Raw genomic sequence first — 12,554 nt, 5'->3', positions numbered from 1 at the left:
AGAGACGCTCACGGCTTGCTGCGCTGTTCCCTTCGCGGGTAATCAGTGCTCCTGCTTTCGAGACAGAAAACATTGGCAGCGGTGGGATTCGAACCCACGCCTCCGAAGAGACTGGTGCCTGAAACCAGCGCCTTAGACCGCTCGGCCACGCTACCTACGTGGCACGGCGGTCACAGGAGCTGCGTTCTACCCCACGAGAAAACATCGCAATGGCACAAAAAACGAGAAAAAGCTGGCAGCGGTGGGATTCGAACCCACGCCTCCGAAGAGACTGGTGCCTTAAACCAGCGCCTTAGACCGCTCGGCCACGCTACCTGTGCCCGTGTTCTTCGCTTTTGTAGAAACAGTGCACGACACAGCTTCCTGTTCTGCTGCGACTGGCTGCTCATCCATTGCACCTCAAACAACTGCCATTTTCGAATAGAGATTAACTACACAGGCAGCTGCCCGCTCTCTGGTGCGGCGGCATTACGTGTTGATAATGAATTGGTAGTGCCACCCGCAGCCTGCGGAACATGAGTGAAAAATCAAGAGGGCACCGTAATTTCAAACACTGAGTCACAATCGTCACTGCAGCGACAGCAAGGCAAAACTTTAAAAATTGCCGTGACCAGGATTCGAACCTGGGTTATTGCGGCCACAACGCAATGTCCTAACCACTAGACGATCACGGCCACGGAGGCACCGCCGACGGCAGTTCTCGCGACTGCAAGTGGCGATGAACAGCAAAGCTCGGCCCACACACCACTGTGTCTCCCCACAGCTGTGCCAGACGCGGTCTCCATTATATGTATACTGGCAAACGAACGTGTCTGCGCTGTAAGGACACTAAGCAGTGTGGTTAGCTGCATTCAACCCCCGTGGCAATGTCTTGCAGTCCTCCAACTCTGTTGACCACAGGTATGTGCCTCAATAAGAGGTGGACAGACGTCGCATCGCTCTCGCCGTCACTTGTGACCGCGAATCGTACTTAACGTAATTTTCTGCAAGCGTCAGCGGAGCGTCAGTCGAGCTAAGTCGGGCCAAGTCGCATAAGAGGAGCAACAAAATGCGCATTTCCGGTACCGGGAATCGAACCCGGGCCTCCTGGGTGAGAGCCAGGCATCCTAGCCACTAGACCACACCGGATAACGACGCAAGCGCTCCTCCAGCGAACGCAGCAAACAGTACACACGCTACTTGACGACAACGGCCAAAATTTAGCGTTTCCACTTTGTAGAACGGCATGCTCGGGACGCATTTCGTGGAGACGAACGCCAGCAATCGTGACACCAGACTGCGCCTGTGAATCCTGTCGTTGCACCACGCACTGTGCTGCTACGACAATTTAAGAAAGAGACGCTCACGGCTTGCTGCGCTGTTCCCTTCGCGGGTAATCAGTGCTCCTGCTTTCGAGACAGAAAACATTGGCAGCGGTGGGATTCGAACCCACGCCTCCGAAGAGACTGGTGCCTGAAACCAGCGCCTTAGACCGCTCGGCCACGCTACCTACGTGGCACGGCGGTCACAGGAGCTGCGTTCTACCCCACGAGAAAACATCGCAATGGCACAAAAAACGAGAAAAAGCTGGCAGCGGTGGGATTCGAACCCACGCCTCCGAAGAGACTGGTGCCTTAAACCAGCGCCTTAGACCGCTCGGCCACGCTACCTGTGCCCGTGTTCTTCGCTTTTGTAGAAACAGTGCACGACACAGCTTCCTGTTCTGCTGCGACTGGCTGCTCATCCATTGCACCTCAAACAACTGCCATTTTCGAATAGAGATTAACTACACAGGCAGCTGCCCGCTCTCTGGTGCGGCGGCATTACGTGTTGATAATGAATTGGTAGTGCCACCCGCAGCCTGCGGAACATGAGTGAAAAATCAAGAGGGCACCGTAATTTCAAACACTGAGTCACAATCGTCACTGCAGCGACAGCAAGGCAAAACTTTAAAAATTGCCGTGACCAGGATTCGAACCTGGGTTATTGCGGCCACAACGCAATGTCCTAACCACTAGACGATCACGGCCACGGAGGCACCGCCGACGGCAGTTCTCGCGACTGCAAGTGGCGATGAACAGCAAAGCTCGGCCCACACACCACTGTGTCTCCCCACAGCTGTGCCAGACGCGGTCTCCATTATATGTATACTGGCAAACGAACGTGTCTGCGCTGTAAGGACACTAAGCAGTGTGGTTAGCTGCATTCAACCCCCGTGGCAATGTCTTGCAGTCCTCCAACTCTGTTGACCACAGGTATGTGCCTCAATAAGAGGTGGACAGACGTCGCATCGCTCTCGCCGTCACTTGTGACCGCGAATCGTACTTAACGTAATTTTCTGCAAGCGTCAGCGGAGCGTCAGTCGAGCTAAGTCGGGCCAAGTCGCATAAGAGGAGCAACAAAATGCGCATTTCCGGTACCGGGAATCGAACCCGGGCCTCCTGGGTGAGAGCCAGGCATCCTAGCCACTAGACCACACCGGATAACGACGCAAGCGCTCCTCCAGCGAACGCAGCAAACAGTACACACGCTACTTGACGACAACGGCCAAAATTTAGCGTTTCCACTTTGTAGAACGGCATGCTCGGGACGCATTTCGTGGAGACGAACGCCAGCAATCGTGACACCAGACTGCGCCTGTGAATCCTGTCGTTGCACCACGCACTGTGCTGCTACGACAATTTAAGAAAGAGACGCTCACGGCTTGCTGCGCTGTTCCCTTCGCGGGTAATCAGTGCTCCTGCTTTCGAGACAGAAAACATTGGCAGCGGTGGGATTCGAACCCACGCCTCCGAAGAGACTGGTGCCTGAAACCAGCGCCTTAGACCGCTCGGCCACGCTACCTACGTGGCACGGCGGTCACAGGAGCTGCGTTCTACCCCACGAGAAAACATCGCAATGGCACAAAAAACGAGAAAAAGCTGGCAGCGGTGGGATTCGAACCCACGCCTCCGAAGAGACTGGTGCCTTAAACCAGCGCCTTAGACCGCTCGGCCACGCTACCTGTGCCCGTGTTCTTCGCTTTTGTAGAAACAGTGCACGACACAGCTTCCTGTTCTGCTGCGACTGGCTGCTCATCCATTGCACCTCAAACAACTGCCATTTTCGAATAGAGATTAACTACACAGGCAGCTGCCCGCTCTCTGGTGCGGCGGCATTACGTGTTGATAATGAATTGGTAGTGCCACCCGCAGCCTGCGGAACATGAGTGAAAAATCAAGAGGGCACCGTAATTTCAAACACTGAGTCACAATCGTCACTGCAGCGACAGCAAGGCAAAACTTTAAAAATTGCCGTGACCAGGATTCGAACCTGGGTTATTGCGGCCACAACGCAATGTCCTAACCACTAGACGATCACGGCCACGGAGGCACCGCCGACGGCAGTTCTCGCGACTGCAAGTGGCGATGAACAGCAAAGCTCGGCCCACACACCACTGTGTCTCCCCACAGCTGTGCCAGACGCGGTCTCCATTATATGTATACTGGCAAACGAACGTGTCTGCGCTGTAAGGACACTAAGCAGTGTGGTTAGCTGCATTCAACCCCCGTGGCAATGTCTTGCAGTCCTCCAACTCTGTTGACCACAGGTATGTGCCTCAATAAGAGGTGGACAGACGTCGCATCGCTCTCGCCGTCACTTGTGACCGCGAATCGTACTTAACGTAATTTTCTGCAAGCGTCAGCGGAGCGTCAGTCGAGCTAAGTCGGGCCAAGTCGCATAAGAGGAGCAACAAAATGCGCATTTCCGGTACCGGGAATCGAACCCGGGCCTCCTGGGTGAGAGCCAGGCATCCTAGCCACTAGACCACACCGGATAACGACGCAAGCGCTCCTCCAGCGAACGCAGCAAACAGTACACACGCTACTTGACGACAACGGCCAAAATTTAGCGTTTCCACTTTGTAGAACGGCATGCTCGGGACGCATTTCGTGGAGACGAACGCCAGCAATCGTGACACCAGACTGCGCCTGTGAATCCTGTCGTTGCACCACGCACTGTGCTGCTACGACAATTTAAGAAAGAGACGCTCACGGCTTGCTGCGCTGTTCCCTTCGCGGGTAATCAGTGCTCCTGCTTTCGAGACAGAAAACATTGGCAGCGGTGGGATTCGAACCCACGCCTCCGAAGAGACTGGTGCCTGAAACCAGCGCCTTAGACCGCTCGGCCACGCTACCTACGTGGCACGGCGGTCACAGGAGCTGCGTTCTACCCCACGAGAAAACATCGCAATGGCACAAAAAACGAGAAAAAGCTGGCAGCGGTGGGATTCGAACCCACGCCTCCGAAGAGACTGGTGCCTTAAACCAGCGCCTTAGACCGCTCGGCCACGCTACCTGTGCCCGTGTTCTTCGCTTTTGTAGAAACAGTGCACGACACAGCTTCCTGTTCTGCTGCGACTGGCTGCTCATCCATTGCACCTCAAACAACTGCCATTTTCGAATAGAGATTAACTACACAGGCAGCTGCCCGCTCTCTGGTGCGGCGGCATTACGTGTTGATAATGAATTGGTAGTGCCACCCGCAGCCTGCGGAACATGAGTGAAAAATCAAGAGGGCACCGTAATTTCAAACACTGAGTCACAATCGTCACTGCAGCGACAGCAAGGCAAAACTTTAAAAATTGCCGTGACCAGGATTCGAACCTGGGTTATTGCGGCCACAACGCAATGTCCTAACCACTAGACGATCACGGCCACGGAGGCACCGCCGACGGCAGTTCTCGCGACTGCAAGTGGCGATGAACAGCAAAGCTCGGCCCACACACCACTGTGTCTCCCCACAGCTGTGCCAGACGCGGTCTCCATTATATGTATACTGGCAAACGAACGTGTCTGCGCTGTAAGGACACTAAGCAGTGTGGTTAGCTGCATTCAACCCCCGTGGCAATGTCTTGCAGTCCTCCAACTCTGTTGACCACAGGTATGTGCCTCAATAAGAGGTGGACAGACGTCGCATCGCTCTCGCCGTCACTTGTGACCGCGAATCGTACTTAACGTAATTTTCTGCAAGCGTCAGCGGAGCGTCAGTCGAGCTAAGTCGGGCCAAGTCGCATAAGAGGAGCAACAAAATGCGCATTTCCGGTACCGGGAATCGAACCCGGGCCTCCTGGGTGAGAGCCAGGCATCCTAGCCACTAGACCACACCGGATAACGACGCAAGCGCTCCTCCAGCGAACGCAGCAAACAGTACACACGCTACTTGACGACAACGGCCAAAATTTAGCGTTTCCACTTTGTAGAACGGCATGCTCGGGACGCATTTCGTGGAGACGAACGCCAGCAATCGTGACACCAGACTGCGCCTGTGAATCCTGTCGTTGCACCACGCACTGTGCTGCTACGACAATTTAAGAAAGAGACGCTCACGGCTTGCTGCGCTGTTCCCTTCGCGGGTAATCAGTGCTCCTGCTTTCGAGACAGAAAACATTGGCAGCGGTGGGATTCGAACCCACGCCTCCGAAGAGACTGGTGCCTGAAACCAGCGCCTTAGACCGCTCGGCCACGCTACCTACGTGGCACGGCGGTCACAGGAGCTGCGTTCTACCCCACGAGAAAACATCGCAATGGCACAAAAAACGAGAAAAAGCTGGCAGCGGTGGGATTCGAACCCACGCCTCCGAAGAGACTGGTGCCTTAAACCAGCGCCTTAGACCGCTCGGCCACGCTACCTGTGCCCGTGTTCTTCGCTTTTGTAGAAACAGTGCACGACACAGCTTCCTGTTCTGCTGCGACTGGCTGCTCATCCATTGCACCTCAAACAACTGCCATTTTCGAATAGAGATTAACTACACAGGCAGCTGCCCGCTCTCTGGTGCGGCGGCATTACGTGTTGATAATGAATTGGTAGTGCCACCCGCAGCCTGCGGAACATGAGTGAAAAATCAAGAGGGCACCGTAATTTCAAACACTGAGTCACAATCGTCACTGCAGCGACAGCAAGGCAAAACTTTAAAAATTGCCGTGACCAGGATTCGAACCTGGGTTATTGCGGCCACAACGCAATGTCCTAACCACTAGACGATCACGGCCACGGAGGCACCGCCGACGGCAGTTCTCGCGACTGCAAGTGGCGATGAACAGCAAAGCTCGGCCCACACACCACTGTGTCTCCCCACAGCTGTGCCAGACGCGGTCTCCATTATATGTATACTGGCAAACGAACGTGTCTGCGCTGTAAGGACACTAAGCAGTGTGGTTAGCTGCATTCAACCCCCGTGGCAATGTCTTGCAGTCCTCCAACTCTGTTGACCACAGGTATGTGCCTCAATAAGAGGTGGACAGACGTCGCATCGCTCTCGCCGTCACTTGTGACCGCGAATCGTACTTAACGTAATTTTCTGCAAGCGTCAGCGGAGCGTCAGTCGAGCTAAGTCGGGCCAAGTCGCATAAGAGGAGCAACAAAATGCGCATTTCCGGTACCGGGAATCGAACCCGGGCCTCCTGGGTGAGAGCCAGGCATCCTAGCCACTAGACCACACCGGATAACGACGCAAGCGCTCCTCCAGCGAACGCAGCAAACAGTACACACGCTACTTGACGACAACGGCCAAAATTTAGCGTTTCCACTTTGTAGAACGGCATGCTCGGGACGCATTTCGTGGAGACGAACGCCAGCAATCGTGACACCAGACTGCGCCTGTGAATCCTGTCGTTGCACCACGCACTGTGCTGCTACGACAATTTAAGAAAGAGACGCTCACGGCTTGCTGCGCTGTTCCCTTCGCGGGTAATCAGTGCTCCTGCTTTCGAGACAGAAAACATTGGCAGCGGTGGGATTCGAACCCACGCCTCCGAAGAGACTGGTGCCTGAAACCAGCGCCTTAGACCGCTCGGCCACGCTACCTACGTGGCACGGCGGTCACAGGAGCTGCGTTCTACCCCACGAGAAAACATCGCAATGGCACAAAAAACGAGAAAAAGCTGGCAGCGGTGGGATTCGAACCCACGCCTCCGAAGAGACTGGTGCCTTAAACCAGCGCCTTAGACCGCTCGGCCACGCTACCTGTGCCCGTGTTCTTCGCTTTTGTAGAAACAGTGCACGACACAGCTTCCTGTTCTGCTGCGACTGGCTGCTCATCCATTGCACCTCAAACAACTGCCATTTTCGAATAGAGATTAACTACACAGGCAGCTGCCCGCTCTCTGGTGCGGCGGCATTACGTGTTGATAATGAATTGGTAGTGCCACCCGCAGCCTGCGGAACATGAGTGAAAAATCAAGAGGGCACCGTAATTTCAAACACTGAGTCACAATCGTCACTGCAGCGACAGCAAGGCAAAACTTTAAAAATTGCCGTGACCAGGATTCGAACCTGGGTTATTGCGGCCACAACGCAATGTCCTAACCACTAGACGATCACGGCCACGGAGGCACCGCCGACGGCAGTTCTCGCGACTGCAAGTGGCGATGAACAGCAAAGCTCGGCCCACACACCACTGTGTCTCCCCACAGCTGTGCCAGACGCGGTCTCCATTATATGTATACTGGCAAACGAACGTGTCTGCGCTGTAAGGACACTAAGCAGTGTGGTTAGCTGCATTCAACCCCCGTGGCAATGTCTTGCAGTCCTCCAACTCTGTTGACCACAGGTATGTGCCTCAATAAGAGGTGGACAGACGTCGCATCGCTCTCGCCGTCACTTGTGACCGCGAATCGTACTTAACGTAATTTTCTGCAAGCGTCAGCGGAGCGTCAGTCGAGCTAAGTCGGGCCAAGTCGCATAAGAGGAGCAACAAAATGCGCATTTCCGGTACCGGGAATCGAACCCGGGCCTCCTGGGTGAGAGCCAGGCATCCTAGCCACTAGACCACACCGGATAACGACGCAAGCGCTCCTCCAGCGAACGCAGCAAACAGTACACACGCTACTTGACGACAACGGCCAAAATTTAGCGTTTCCACTTTGTAGAACGGCATGCTCGGGACGCATTTCGTGGAGACGAACGCCAGCAATCGTGACACCAGACTGCGCCTGTGAATCCTGTCGTTGCACCACGCACTGTGCTGCTACGACAATTTAAGAAAGAGACGCTCACGGCTTGCTGCGCTGTTCCCTTCGCGGGTAATCAGTGCTCCTGCTTTCGAGACAGAAAACATTGGCAGCGGTGGGATTCGAACCCACGCCTCCGAAGAGACTGGTGCCTGAAACCAGCGCCTTAGACCGCTCGGCCACGCTACCTACGTGGCACGGCGGTCACAGGAGCTGCGTTCTACCCCACGAGAAAACATCGCAATGGCACAAAAAACGAGAAAAAGCTGGCAGCGGTGGGATTCGAACCCACGCCTCCGAAGAGACTGGTGCCTTAAACCAGCGCCTTAGACCGCTCGGCCACGCTACCTGTGCCCGTGTTCTTCGCTTTTGTAGAAACAGTGCACGACACAGCTTCCTGTTCTGCTGCGACTGGCTGCTCATCCATTGCACCTCAAACAACTGCCATTTTCGAATAGAGATTAACTACACAGGCAGCTGCCCGCTCTCTGGTGCGGCGGCATTACGTGTTGATAATGAATTGGTAGTGCCACCCGCAGCCTGCGGAACATGAGTGAAAAATCAAGAGGGCACCGTAATTTCAAACACTGAGTCACAATCGTCACTGCAGCGACAGCAAGGCAAAACTTTAAAAATTGCCGTGACCAGGATTCGAACCTGGGTTATTGCGGCCACAACGCAATGTCCTAACCACTAGACGATCACGGTCACGGAGGCACCGCCGACGGCAGTTCTCGCGACTGCAAGTGGCGATGAACAGCAAAGCTCGGCCCACACACCACTGTGTCTCCCCACAGCTGTGCCAGACGCGGTCTCCATTATATGTATACTGGCAAACGAACGTGTCTGCGCTGTAAGGACACTAAGCAGTGTGGTTAGCTGCATTCAACCCCCGTGGCAATGTCTTGCAGTCCTCCAACTCTGTTGACCACAGGTATGTGCCTCAATAAGAGGTGGACAGACGTCGCATCGCTCTCGCCGTCACTTGTGACCGCGAATCGTACTTAACGTAATTTTCTGCAAGCGTCAGCGGAGCGTCAGTCGAGCTAAGTCGGGCCAAGTCGCATAAGAGGAGCAACAAAATGCGCATTTCCGGTACCGGGAATCGAACCCGGGCCTCCTGGGTGAGAGCCAGGCATCCTAGCCACTAGACCACACCGGATAACGACGCAAGCGCTCCTCCAGCGAACGCAGCAAACAGTACACACGCTACTTGACGACAACGGCCAAAATTTAGCGTTTCCACTTTGTAGAACGGCATGCTCGGGACGCATTTCGTGGAGACGAACGCCAGCAATCGTGACACCAGACTGCGCCTGTGAATCCTGTCGTTGCACCACGCACTGTGCTGCTACGACAATTTAAGAAAGAGACGCTCACGGCTTGCTGCGCTGTTCCCTTCGCGGGTAATCAGTGCTCCTGCTTTCGAGACAGAAAACATTGGCAGCGGTGGGATTCGAACCCACGCCTCCGAAGAGACTGGTGCCTGAAACCAGCGCCTTAGACCGCTCGGCCACGCTACCTACGTGGCACGGCGGTCACAGGAGCTGCGTTCTACCCCACGAGAAAACATCGCAATGGCACAAAAAACGAGAAAAAGCTGGCAGCGGTGGGATTCGAACCCACGCCTCCGAAGAGACTGGTGCCTTAAACCAGCGCCTTAGACCGCTCGGCCACGCTACCTGTGCCCGTGTTCTTCGCTTTTGTAGAAACAGTGCACGACACAGCTTCCTGTTCTGCTGCGACTGGCTGCTCATCCATTGCACCTCAAACAACTGCCATTTTCGAATAGAGATTAACTACACAGGCAGCTGCCCGCTCTCTGGTGCGGCGGCATTACGTGTTGATAATGAATTGGTAGTGCCACCCGCAGCCTGCGGAACATGAGTGAAAAATCAAGAGGGCACCGTAATTTCAAACACTGAGTCACAATCGTCACTGCAGCGACAGCAAGGCAAAACTTTAAAAATTGCCGTGACCAGGATTCGAACCTGGGTTATTGCGGCCACAACGCAATGTCCTAACCACTAGACGATCACGGCCACGGAGGCACCGCCGACGGCAGTTCTCGCGACTGCAAGTGGCGATGAACAGCAAAGCTCGGCCCACACACCACTGTGTCTCCCCACAGCTGTGCCAGACGCGGTCTCCATTATATGTATACTGGCAAACGAACGTGTCTGCGCTGTAAGGACACTAAGCAGTGTGGTTAGCTGCATTCAACCCCCGTGGCAATGTCTTGCAGTCCTCCAACTCTGTTGACCACAGGTATGTGCCTCAATAAGAGGTGGACAGACGTCGCATCGCTCTCGCCGTCACTTGTGACCGCGAATCGTACTTAACGTAATTTTCTGCAAGCGTCAGCGGAGCGTCAGTCGAGCTAAGTCGGGCCAAGTCGCATAAGAGGAGCAACAAAATGCGCATTTCCGGTACCGGGAATCGAACCCGGGCCTCCTGGGTGAGAGCCAGGCATCCTAGCCACTAGACCACACCGGATAACGACGCAAGCGCTCCTCCAGCGAACGCAGCAAACAGTACACACGCTACTTGACGACAACGGCCAAAATTTAGCGTTTCCACTTTGTAGAACGGCATGCTCGGGACGCATTTCGTGGAGACGAACGCCAGCAATCGTGACACCAGACTGCGCCTGTGAATCCTGTCGTTGCACCACGCACTGTGCTGCTACGACAATTTAAGAAAGAGACGCTCACGGCTTGCTGCGCTGTTCCCTTCGCGGGTAATCAGTGCTCCTGCTTTCGAGACAGAAAACATTGGCAGCGGTGGGATTCGAACCCACGCCTCCGAAGAGACTGGTGCCTGAAACCAGCGCCTTAGACCGCTCGGCCACGCTACCTACGTGGCACGGCGGTCACAGGAGCTGCGTTCTACCCCACGAGAAAACATCGCAATGGCACAAAAAACGAGAAAAAGCTGGCAGCGGTGGGATTCGAACCCACGCCTCCGAAGAGACTGGTGCCTTAAACCAGCGCCTTAGACCGCTCGGCCACGCTACCTGTGCCCGTGTTCTTCGCTTTTGTAGAAACAGTGCACGACACAGCTTCCTGTTCTGCTGCGACTGGCTGCTCATCCATTGCACCTCAAACAACTGCCATTTTCGAATAGAGATTAACTACACAGGCAGCTGCCCGCTCTCTGGTGCGGCGGCATTACGTGTTGATAATGAATTGGTAGTGCCACCCGCAGCCTGCGGAACATGAGTGAAAAATCAAGAGGGCACCGTAATTTCAAACACTGAGTCACAATCGTCACTGCAGCGACAGCAAGGCAAAACTTTAAAAATTGCCGTGACCAGGATTCGAACCTGGGTTATTGCGGCCACAACGCAATGTCCTAACCACTAGACGATCACGGCCACGGAGGCACCGCCGACGGCAGTTCTCGCGACTGCAAGTGGCGATGAACAGCAAAGCTCGGCCCACACACCACTGTGTCTCCCCACAGCTGTGCCAGACGCGGTCTCCATTATATGTATACTGGCAAACGAACGTGTCTGCGCTGTAAGGACACTAAGCAGTGTGGTTAGCTGCATTCAACCCCCGTGGCAATGTCTTGCAGTCCTCCAACTCTGTTGACCACAGGTATGTGCCTCAATAAGAGGTGGACAGACGTCGCATCGCTCTCGCCGTCACTTGTGACCGCGAATCGTACTTAACGTAATTTTCTGCAAGCGTCAGCGGAGCGTCAGTCGAGCTAAGTCGGGCCAAGTCGCATAAGAGGAGCAACAAAATGCGCATTTCCGGTACCGGGAATCGAACCCGGGCCTCCTGGGTGAGAGCCAGGCATCCTAGCCACTAGACCACACCGGATAACGACGCAAGCGCTCCTCCAGCGAACGCAGCAAACAGTACACACGCTACTTGACGACAACGGCCAAAATTTAGCGTTTCCACTTTGTAGAACGGCATGCTCGGGACGCATTTCGTGGAGACGAACGCCAGCAATCGTGACACCAGACTGCGCCTGTGAATCCTGTCGTTGCACCACGCACTGTGCTGCTACGACAATTTAAGAAAGAGACGCTCACGGCTTGCTGCGCTGTTCCCTTCGCGGGTAATCAGTGCTCCTGCTTTCGAGACAGAAAACATTGGCAGCGGTGGGATTCGAACCCACGCCTCCGAAGAGACTGGTGCCTGAAACCAGCGCCTTAGACCGCTCGGCCACGCTACCTACGTGGCACGGCGGTCACAGGAGCTGCGTTCTACCCCACGAGAAAACATCGCAATGGCACAAAAAACGAGAAAAAGCTGGCAGCGGTGGGATTCGAACCCACGCCTCCGAAGAGACTGGTGCCTTAAACCAGCGCCTTAGACCGCTCGGCCACGCTACCTGTGCCCGTGTTCTTCGCTTTTGTAGAAACAGTGCACGACACAGCTTCCTGTTCTGCTGCGACTGGCTGCTCATCCATTGCACCTCAAACAACTGCCATTTTCGAATAGAGATTAACTACACAGGCAGCTGCCCGCTCTCTGGTGCGGCGGCATTACGTGTTGATAATGAATTGGTAGTGCCACCCGCAGCCTGCGGAACATGAGTGAAAAATCAAGAGGGCACCGTAATTTC

At 54.8% G+C, this 12,554-nt stretch overlaps 38 non-coding genes across 38 annotated transcripts; all 38 read right to left on the bottom strand.

Annotated features, from left to right (window-relative positions):
• Nucleotides 1-73: 73 nt before the first annotated feature.
• Nucleotides 74-155, bottom strand: Trnal-cag (transfer RNA leucine (anticodon CAG)). The gene has a single exon. It is a non-coding gene; the product is annotated as a tRNA-Leu (tRNA).
• Nucleotides 156-233: 78 nt separating this feature from the next.
• On the bottom strand, nucleotides 234-315 carry Trnal-aag (transfer RNA leucine (anticodon AAG)). The gene has a single exon. It is a non-coding gene; the product is annotated as a tRNA-Leu (tRNA).
• Nucleotides 316-602: 287 nt separating this feature from the next.
• Trnah-gug (transfer RNA histidin (anticodon GUG)) lies at nucleotides 603-674 on the bottom strand. Its single transcript has one exon. It is a non-coding gene; the product is annotated as a tRNA-His (tRNA).
• Nucleotides 675-1,056: 382 nt separating this feature from the next.
• On the bottom strand, nucleotides 1,057-1,128 carry Trnae-cuc (transfer RNA glutamic acid (anticodon CUC)). Its single transcript has one exon. It is a non-coding gene; the product is annotated as a tRNA-Glu (tRNA).
• Nucleotides 1,129-1,407: 279 nt separating this feature from the next.
• Nucleotides 1,408-1,489, bottom strand: Trnal-cag (transfer RNA leucine (anticodon CAG)). Its single transcript has one exon. It is a non-coding gene; the product is annotated as a tRNA-Leu (tRNA).
• Nucleotides 1,490-1,567: 78 nt separating this feature from the next.
• Trnal-aag (transfer RNA leucine (anticodon AAG)) lies at nucleotides 1,568-1,649 on the bottom strand. Its single transcript has one exon. It is a non-coding gene; the product is annotated as a tRNA-Leu (tRNA).
• Nucleotides 1,650-1,936: 287 nt separating this feature from the next.
• On the bottom strand, nucleotides 1,937-2,008 carry Trnah-gug (transfer RNA histidin (anticodon GUG)). Its single transcript has one exon. It is a non-coding gene; the product is annotated as a tRNA-His (tRNA).
• A 382-nt stretch (nucleotides 2,009-2,390) lies between these two features.
• Trnae-cuc (transfer RNA glutamic acid (anticodon CUC)) lies at nucleotides 2,391-2,462 on the bottom strand. Its single transcript has one exon. It is a non-coding gene; the product is annotated as a tRNA-Glu (tRNA).
• A 279-nt stretch (nucleotides 2,463-2,741) lies between these two features.
• Nucleotides 2,742-2,823, bottom strand: Trnal-cag (transfer RNA leucine (anticodon CAG)). Its single transcript has one exon. It is a non-coding gene; the product is annotated as a tRNA-Leu (tRNA).
• A 78-nt stretch (nucleotides 2,824-2,901) lies between these two features.
• Trnal-aag (transfer RNA leucine (anticodon AAG)) lies at nucleotides 2,902-2,983 on the bottom strand. The gene has a single exon. It is a non-coding gene; the product is annotated as a tRNA-Leu (tRNA).
• A 287-nt stretch (nucleotides 2,984-3,270) lies between these two features.
• Trnah-gug (transfer RNA histidin (anticodon GUG)) lies at nucleotides 3,271-3,342 on the bottom strand. Its single transcript has one exon. It is a non-coding gene; the product is annotated as a tRNA-His (tRNA).
• Nucleotides 3,343-3,724: 382 nt separating this feature from the next.
• Trnae-cuc (transfer RNA glutamic acid (anticodon CUC)) lies at nucleotides 3,725-3,796 on the bottom strand. The gene has a single exon. It is a non-coding gene; the product is annotated as a tRNA-Glu (tRNA).
• A 279-nt stretch (nucleotides 3,797-4,075) lies between these two features.
• Trnal-cag (transfer RNA leucine (anticodon CAG)) lies at nucleotides 4,076-4,157 on the bottom strand. Its single transcript has one exon. It is a non-coding gene; the product is annotated as a tRNA-Leu (tRNA).
• A 78-nt stretch (nucleotides 4,158-4,235) lies between these two features.
• Trnal-aag (transfer RNA leucine (anticodon AAG)) lies at nucleotides 4,236-4,317 on the bottom strand. Its single transcript has one exon. It is a non-coding gene; the product is annotated as a tRNA-Leu (tRNA).
• Nucleotides 4,318-4,604: 287 nt separating this feature from the next.
• Nucleotides 4,605-4,676, bottom strand: Trnah-gug (transfer RNA histidin (anticodon GUG)). Its single transcript has one exon. It is a non-coding gene; the product is annotated as a tRNA-His (tRNA).
• A 382-nt stretch (nucleotides 4,677-5,058) lies between these two features.
• On the bottom strand, nucleotides 5,059-5,130 carry Trnae-cuc (transfer RNA glutamic acid (anticodon CUC)). Its single transcript has one exon. It is a non-coding gene; the product is annotated as a tRNA-Glu (tRNA).
• A 279-nt stretch (nucleotides 5,131-5,409) lies between these two features.
• On the bottom strand, nucleotides 5,410-5,491 carry Trnal-cag (transfer RNA leucine (anticodon CAG)). The gene has a single exon. It is a non-coding gene; the product is annotated as a tRNA-Leu (tRNA).
• Nucleotides 5,492-5,569: 78 nt separating this feature from the next.
• On the bottom strand, nucleotides 5,570-5,651 carry Trnal-aag (transfer RNA leucine (anticodon AAG)). Its single transcript has one exon. It is a non-coding gene; the product is annotated as a tRNA-Leu (tRNA).
• A 287-nt stretch (nucleotides 5,652-5,938) lies between these two features.
• Nucleotides 5,939-6,010, bottom strand: Trnah-gug (transfer RNA histidin (anticodon GUG)). The gene has a single exon. It is a non-coding gene; the product is annotated as a tRNA-His (tRNA).
• A 382-nt stretch (nucleotides 6,011-6,392) lies between these two features.
• Nucleotides 6,393-6,464, bottom strand: Trnae-cuc (transfer RNA glutamic acid (anticodon CUC)). Its single transcript has one exon. It is a non-coding gene; the product is annotated as a tRNA-Glu (tRNA).
• Nucleotides 6,465-6,743: 279 nt separating this feature from the next.
• Nucleotides 6,744-6,825, bottom strand: Trnal-cag (transfer RNA leucine (anticodon CAG)). The gene has a single exon. It is a non-coding gene; the product is annotated as a tRNA-Leu (tRNA).
• Nucleotides 6,826-6,903: 78 nt separating this feature from the next.
• Trnal-aag (transfer RNA leucine (anticodon AAG)) lies at nucleotides 6,904-6,985 on the bottom strand. Its single transcript has one exon. It is a non-coding gene; the product is annotated as a tRNA-Leu (tRNA).
• Nucleotides 6,986-7,272: 287 nt separating this feature from the next.
• Trnah-gug (transfer RNA histidin (anticodon GUG)) lies at nucleotides 7,273-7,344 on the bottom strand. Its single transcript has one exon. It is a non-coding gene; the product is annotated as a tRNA-His (tRNA).
• Nucleotides 7,345-7,726: 382 nt separating this feature from the next.
• On the bottom strand, nucleotides 7,727-7,798 carry Trnae-cuc (transfer RNA glutamic acid (anticodon CUC)). Its single transcript has one exon. It is a non-coding gene; the product is annotated as a tRNA-Glu (tRNA).
• Nucleotides 7,799-8,077: 279 nt separating this feature from the next.
• Trnal-cag (transfer RNA leucine (anticodon CAG)) lies at nucleotides 8,078-8,159 on the bottom strand. Its single transcript has one exon. It is a non-coding gene; the product is annotated as a tRNA-Leu (tRNA).
• Nucleotides 8,160-8,237: 78 nt separating this feature from the next.
• Nucleotides 8,238-8,319, bottom strand: Trnal-aag (transfer RNA leucine (anticodon AAG)). Its single transcript has one exon. It is a non-coding gene; the product is annotated as a tRNA-Leu (tRNA).
• Nucleotides 8,320-8,606: 287 nt separating this feature from the next.
• On the bottom strand, nucleotides 8,607-8,678 carry Trnah-gug (transfer RNA histidin (anticodon GUG)). The gene has a single exon. It is a non-coding gene; the product is annotated as a tRNA-His (tRNA).
• A 382-nt stretch (nucleotides 8,679-9,060) lies between these two features.
• Trnae-cuc (transfer RNA glutamic acid (anticodon CUC)) lies at nucleotides 9,061-9,132 on the bottom strand. The gene has a single exon. It is a non-coding gene; the product is annotated as a tRNA-Glu (tRNA).
• Nucleotides 9,133-9,411: 279 nt separating this feature from the next.
• On the bottom strand, nucleotides 9,412-9,493 carry Trnal-cag (transfer RNA leucine (anticodon CAG)). The gene has a single exon. It is a non-coding gene; the product is annotated as a tRNA-Leu (tRNA).
• A 78-nt stretch (nucleotides 9,494-9,571) lies between these two features.
• Trnal-aag (transfer RNA leucine (anticodon AAG)) lies at nucleotides 9,572-9,653 on the bottom strand. The gene has a single exon. It is a non-coding gene; the product is annotated as a tRNA-Leu (tRNA).
• A 287-nt stretch (nucleotides 9,654-9,940) lies between these two features.
• Trnah-gug (transfer RNA histidin (anticodon GUG)) lies at nucleotides 9,941-10,012 on the bottom strand. The gene has a single exon. It is a non-coding gene; the product is annotated as a tRNA-His (tRNA).
• A 382-nt stretch (nucleotides 10,013-10,394) lies between these two features.
• Trnae-cuc (transfer RNA glutamic acid (anticodon CUC)) lies at nucleotides 10,395-10,466 on the bottom strand. Its single transcript has one exon. It is a non-coding gene; the product is annotated as a tRNA-Glu (tRNA).
• Nucleotides 10,467-10,745: 279 nt separating this feature from the next.
• On the bottom strand, nucleotides 10,746-10,827 carry Trnal-cag (transfer RNA leucine (anticodon CAG)). Its single transcript has one exon. It is a non-coding gene; the product is annotated as a tRNA-Leu (tRNA).
• Nucleotides 10,828-10,905: 78 nt separating this feature from the next.
• Trnal-aag (transfer RNA leucine (anticodon AAG)) lies at nucleotides 10,906-10,987 on the bottom strand. Its single transcript has one exon. It is a non-coding gene; the product is annotated as a tRNA-Leu (tRNA).
• Nucleotides 10,988-11,274: 287 nt separating this feature from the next.
• On the bottom strand, nucleotides 11,275-11,346 carry Trnah-gug (transfer RNA histidin (anticodon GUG)). The gene has a single exon. It is a non-coding gene; the product is annotated as a tRNA-His (tRNA).
• Nucleotides 11,347-11,728: 382 nt separating this feature from the next.
• On the bottom strand, nucleotides 11,729-11,800 carry Trnae-cuc (transfer RNA glutamic acid (anticodon CUC)). Its single transcript has one exon. It is a non-coding gene; the product is annotated as a tRNA-Glu (tRNA).
• Nucleotides 11,801-12,079: 279 nt separating this feature from the next.
• Trnal-cag (transfer RNA leucine (anticodon CAG)) lies at nucleotides 12,080-12,161 on the bottom strand. The gene has a single exon. It is a non-coding gene; the product is annotated as a tRNA-Leu (tRNA).
• A 78-nt stretch (nucleotides 12,162-12,239) lies between these two features.
• Trnal-aag (transfer RNA leucine (anticodon AAG)) lies at nucleotides 12,240-12,321 on the bottom strand. Its single transcript has one exon. It is a non-coding gene; the product is annotated as a tRNA-Leu (tRNA).
• Nucleotides 12,322-12,554: the final 233 nt, after the last annotated feature.

The sequence above is a fragment of the Schistocerca nitens genome, chromosome 1, assembly GCF_023898315.1.
Source record: "Schistocerca nitens isolate TAMUIC-IGC-003100 chromosome 1, iqSchNite1.1, whole genome shotgun sequence".
Classification (NCBI taxonomy): Eukaryota; Metazoa; Arthropoda; class Insecta; order Orthoptera; family Acrididae; genus Schistocerca; species Schistocerca nitens.
This window is presented reverse-complemented; position numbering and strand designations above follow the sequence as displayed.